The sequence below is a fragment of the Papio anubis genome, chromosome 17, assembly GCF_008728515.1.
Source record: "Papio anubis isolate 15944 chromosome 17, Panubis1.0, whole genome shotgun sequence".
Taxonomy (NCBI): Eukaryota; Metazoa; Chordata; class Mammalia; order Primates; family Cercopithecidae; genus Papio; species Papio anubis.
The window spans coordinates 49,586,895-49,592,865 of NC_044992.1; positions in this window are offsets into that span (position 1 = coordinate 49,586,895).

Here is a 5,971-nt window from a genome sequence, read left to right on the forward strand (position 1 = left end):
GAGTTCAAGATCAGCCTGGCCAACACGGTGAAACCCTGTCTCTATTAAAAATACAAAAAATTAGCCCGTGGTGGTGGGCGCCTGTAATCTCAGCTTCTCAGGAGGCCGAAGCAGGAGAATGGCTTGAACCTGGGAGGTGGAGGTTGTGGTGAGCCAAGAGCATGCCCTTGCACTCCAGCCTGGGCAACAAGAGCGAAACACTGTCTAAAAAAAAAAAAAAATAGAGAATATGAAAGAGCCTGCCTCATAGGTAGTTGTGAAGATTAAATGAGACAATCTGCTAAGCATTTAATACAGCATCTGGCATATTGCATCTCCTCAATACATATTAGGCATTATTATCTTATACAAAAAGCAAAGGGGGAGGAGGGACTTGTTGGAGAGAAACTGAGACTTCTCATAAATTCCAGTAGACTTGAACAACCACACCTCGGGAACAGCAGTTCCAGGAACCTCAGCAGAGGGAGTTTGTGGAAAAGTTGTGCTTTTCCCCTGTCATGACTTGACTTGACGCTGCTGCTGAAAATGTTCAGTCTGTGTATGTGTCTGTTGGCCTGCAATTCTAAATTCCAGCCACAGAAAATTTCACTGTACCAGATCTTTTTTCTTTTTTCTTTTTTTTTTTTTTTGAGACGGAATTTTGCTCTTGTTGCCCAGGCTGGAGTGCAATGGCACGATCTCGGCTCACCACAACCTCCACCTCCTGGGTTCAAGCAATTCTCTTGCCTTAGCCTCCTGAATAGCTGTGATTACAGGTATGCACTGGGCCCATGCCTGGCTAATTTTGTATTTTTAGTGGAGACGGGGTTTCTCCATGTTGGTCAGGCTGGTCTCGAACTCCTGACCTCAGGTGATCTACCCACCTCGGCCTCCCAAAGTGCTGGGATTACAGGCGGGAGCCACTGCGTTGGCTGAGATAGTGCCACTGCACTCCAGCCTAGGCAACAGAGTGAGACTTATCTCAAAAAAAAAAAAAAAAAAAAAAGACCAGGCAGGCGAATCCTGAGGTCAGGAGTTCAAGACCAACCTGACCAACATGAAGAAACCCCATCTCTACTAAAAATACAAAATTAGACGGGCATGGTGGTTCGCGCCTGTAATCTCAGCTACTCGGGAGGCTGAGGCAGGAGAATTGCTTGAACCCAGGAGGCGGAGGTTGCGGTGAGCTGAGATTGTGCCACTGGACTCCAGCCTGGGTAACAAGAGCAAAACTCCATCACTCTCTCACACACACACACACACACACACACACACACACACACACACACACACACACAAAAGCTCTTTTAGTTCTAGCACACCAAAAATCTTTTTTTTTTCTTTTTCTTTTTTTTTTTATAGCTAGAATTTCGCTCTTGTTGCCCAGGCTGGAGTACAATGACGCAATCTTGGCTACCGCAACCTCCGCCTCCTGGGGGCTTCTCCTGCCTCAGCCTGCCTCAGCCTCGCGAGTAGCCGGGATTATAGGCATGTGCCACCACGCCCGTCTAATTTTGTATTTTTAGTAGAGATGGGGTTTCTCCATGTTGGTCAGCTAGTCTTGAACTCCCAACCTCAGGTGATCCACCTGCCTCGGCCTCCCAAAGTGCTGGGGTTACAGGCTTGAGCCACCGTGCCCAGCCTCACACCGTAATTCTATAATTATTAATCAAGTCTTCAGCCCCTATGCCTTTTTGCTTTCACGCTGTTCGTTTTGCCTGAACAGCTTCCCTGTCCTGTATCACTGCTTGCATTTCATTCACATGTATTGTGTACCTGCCTAGCTCACAGATCCTCTTTTCCTGGGAGTTGCCCCTCCTCCCTGCAATCAGACACTGAAACGGGCCCCTCGGCCACATCGGTATTATATGATCCTGTCCTCTTGGCCTTTGGTTATTTATGTTTTGTTTGTTTGTTTGTTTATTTATTTATTTTGAGACAGAGTCTCATTCTGCCAGGCTGGAGTGTGGTAGCACGATCTCGGTTCACTGCAACCTCTGCCTCCCAAGTCCGAGCAATTCTCTGCCTCAGCCTCCCGAGTAGCTGGGATTATAGGCGCTCATCACCACGCCTGACTAATTTTTTTATTTTTAGTAGAGACTGGGTTTCACCATCTTGGCCAGGCTGGTCTTGAACTCCTGACTTCCTGATCCACCCGCCTTGGCCTCCCAAAGTGCTGGGATTACAGGCCTGAGCCACCGTGCCCGGCGGGCATTGATTATTAAACTCAGGGCCAACACTAGTGTGAACTAGCTTACTCAGAGTCTCTCTGTCAGGAATTTGGAATGTTGAAATAGAGAGGTACAGAGCCTGGGAGCCCTTAGAGCTGAGTTCCATTCCTATCAGCACTTTAGGGAGCACTGCCTTTGCAGAAGTCCCTGGAAATCCCCTGATGCCTACTCTTTCTACTCTTCCACTAGGTAACATAAACCAATATAATTGTGTTTGAGACATTTTTAGGCTCTGGGGATGCAAATATCAACTAAAATGCTGCCTCTGGCCTCCAACAGTATCTATTGAAATCCTACCCATGTTTAGAATCACAGCTTAAAAGCCACCTTCCTCCTTTAAGTTTTCCCATATTCTCCAAGCGGGATTAACCCCTCTCCAGGGTATTGTCATTGCACTTTGCTTTACTTCTCTTACATTAAGTCATGTCTTTGAGCTTGTATTTACTTATGATGTATTTGTTTGATACCTTGAAGATCTTTCTGGATATTATTAGGTTGGTGCAAAGGTAAATGCGGTCTTTATCAAAGTAATGGCAAAACCCACAATTACTTTTGCACCAACCTAATAGTATTTATTTATTTAAAAATTTCTGTAGAGATGGGGTCTTGCTGTGTTGCCCACAGTTGTCTCAAACTCGTGGACTCAAACAATCCTCCCTCCTCAGCCTCCCACAGTGCTGGGATTACAGGTGTGAGCCACCATGCCAGGCCACTTTGAGCTATTTTGAACAGCTGCCTCTCCCAGTAATTGCAAACCCTTTAATATCAAGGACTAGATCTGGCTGTCTTTTTAGTCTCTCAGCTCCTGGCACAGAATCACAAACAGATCACTTGGAAAGACCATCTGTTGTTTTGTCTGCCCATGTTTCTCTCTCTTTTTTCTCCATCCTTAAAAAATAAATAAATAAATAGGCCAGGCACAGTGACTTATGCCTGTAATTCCAGCACTTTGGGAGGCCCAGGTTGGTGGATCATTTCAGGTCAGGGGTTCGAAACCAGCCTGGCCAACATGGCTAAACGCTGTTTCTAGTAAAATACAAAAATTATCTGGAGATGGTGGCGGGCACCTGTAATCCCAGCTACTCGGGAGGCTAAGGCAGGAGAATCGCTTGAACCTGGGAGACGGAGGTTACAGTGAGCCAAGATTGCAATACTACACCACCCTTGGTGAGAGTAAGACTCTGTCTAAAATAAAATAATTAAAAAATAGAGGTAGAGTATTGCTTTGTCATTCAGACTGGAATGCAATGGTTTGGGTCATAGCTCACTGCAGCCTGCAACTTCTGGACTCAAGCAATCCTCCCACCTCAGCCTCCTGAATAACGGGGACTACAGGAACACAACATCCTGCCTGGCTAATTTTTGTATTTTTTGTGGAGAAAGGGTCTTATTATATTGCCCATGCTGGTCTCGAAGTCATGGGCTCAAGCTATCCTCTTGCCGCAGCCTCCAAAAGTGCCGAGATTACAGGCAGGAGCCACTGCACCCAGCCTCCCTTTTCTATTGATAACTACATCCCTATTTTCCTTGGAGAAACAGCCCTTTTTCACTTGTGATTGTTAAGTTTAGGTCTCAACTTGACTAGATTAAGGAATACCTATGAGGTGTTTCCAGAAGAGATTACCATGCGAGTGTGAAGGAAGGAAGTGTGGAAGATCTGTCCTCAGTGTGGGCAGGCACCACCCAATCAGCTCCCCCTAACCCACCATAGAACAAAACACAGAGAAATAGCTGAGCTGGTCTCTCTCCTGGAGCTGAGATACTCTCCTCTTCTCCTGCCATGGACATTAGAACTCCAGCCTGTCTGGCCTTTGGACTCTAGCACTTACACCAGTGGCCTCATGGGTTCTCAGGCCTTTGGCCCCAGGCTAAGAGTTACACCGTCAGCTTCCCTGAGTCTGAGGCTTTCAGACTTAGACTGAGCCAAGCTGAGGCATCCCAGGGTCTCCAGCTTGCAGATGGCTCGCCATGGGACTTCTTAGCCTACATAATCAAATGAGCCAATTCCCCCATTCAATTCCCTCTTCTGTATCTACCTGTCCATCCATCCTATTGGTTGTCTCTCTGAAGAGCCCTGACGAATACCCCTCTTAATTCCACATTTCATGTGGGTTCTATAAGTAATCACATGACCTGTGTTTGGTCAGAGCCACAGTGGTTTGGACATGTGACCTGTCAGGGTATGACAGCTGAGATTCTGGCTGGACAAATCTGGAAAGAACCTCTCTTTACTGGGGTTACTCACCTGTTAGTCCATAAGCCTACTGCTATTTATGGTCACTTTTGCCACCACATGGGAAGAATCTGATTATTATTATTATCATCATTTTGAGACAGAGTCTCACTTTGTCACCCAGGCTGGAGGGCAATGGCGTGATCTCGGCTCACCACAACCTCCCCATCCTGGGTTCAAGCTATTCTCTCACCTCAGCCTCCTGAGTAGTTGGGATTACAGGAACCTGCCACCATGCCTGGCTAATATTTTTATTTTTAGTACAGATGGCGTTTCACCATGTTGGCCGAGCTGGTCTTGAACTCCTGACCTCAGGTGATCCACCTGCCTCGGCCTCCCAAAGTGCTGGGATTATAGGCATGAGCCACCTTGCCCAGTCCTCTTCTTCATCTTATAAAGTCACTGGTCTCATCATGGGAGACCCACCCTGGTGACCTTATCTAATGCTAATTACCTTGAAAAGGCCCCACTTCCAATTCTCATCAACATATGAATGTGGGGTTTCCAATATATGAAATTTGCCCCAGGCGTGGTGGCTCACACCTGTAATCCCAGCACTTTGGGAGGCCAAGGCAGGTAGATCCCTTGAGGTCAGGCGTTCAAGACCAGCCTGCCCAACATGATGAAACCCCATCTCTACTAAACATACAAAAATTAGTTGGGCGCAGTGGCACATGCCTCTAATCCTAGCTAATCAGGAGGCTGAGGCAGGAGAATCACTTGAACCCAGGAGGCAGAGGTTACAGTGAGTGGAGATCACACCGCTGCACTACAGCCGGGGTAACATAACAAGACTCTGTCTCAAAAAAAAAAAAAAAGGAAAAGAAAAGAAAAAAAGAAAGATATATAGGGAATACATTTAAACCATAGCAGTGCCCATCACAGGGTTGCGGGGAGATTGAAATATGCTGTGTAGATACAACTGGGGTATGTCATGCACTTTCTTTACCGATATTCAGCCCTCTGAGAGCCTTTGATTTTCCCCTCCCCTAGGCTGCTTCCTCCAGGCCTATGATTCCAAAGGGTATGTGTGTGGGAAGCTCAGGCTGAGTACAGTAACCGGGTGTGTCTGGAAGGCTAATGTCCTGACTACAGGGAAGTGGATGGGGGATGGGGGATGGGGGGTGGGGGGGACACAGGGTTACAGACCTGTATAGACACAGGGTTATAACCATGAAACAGATTGAGGATCCAGTTGCCTTTGAATCCCAGCGCCACTGCTTTCCAGCTATGGCACCTTAGACAAGTCACTGTTTCCTCATATCTAGACTGGGAATGATGATAGGCTCTGCCTAGTGGGGTTGTTATGACATTAAATGAGCAATTGCATACCAAAGTGCTCAGAACAGTTCCTGGCAGAGAGTAAGGGCTCAATAAATTGGCAATTATTATTATCTCCCTGGCCTTCCCCCACCCCAGGCAAGTGAGACAAGTTTATACCAACAGTTCTCCCTCCCTTTCTCCCTCCTTCCCTCCTGCCTTCTGTAAACCTATGTAACTGCCTTCAGAGAATACAATCGAACACAGA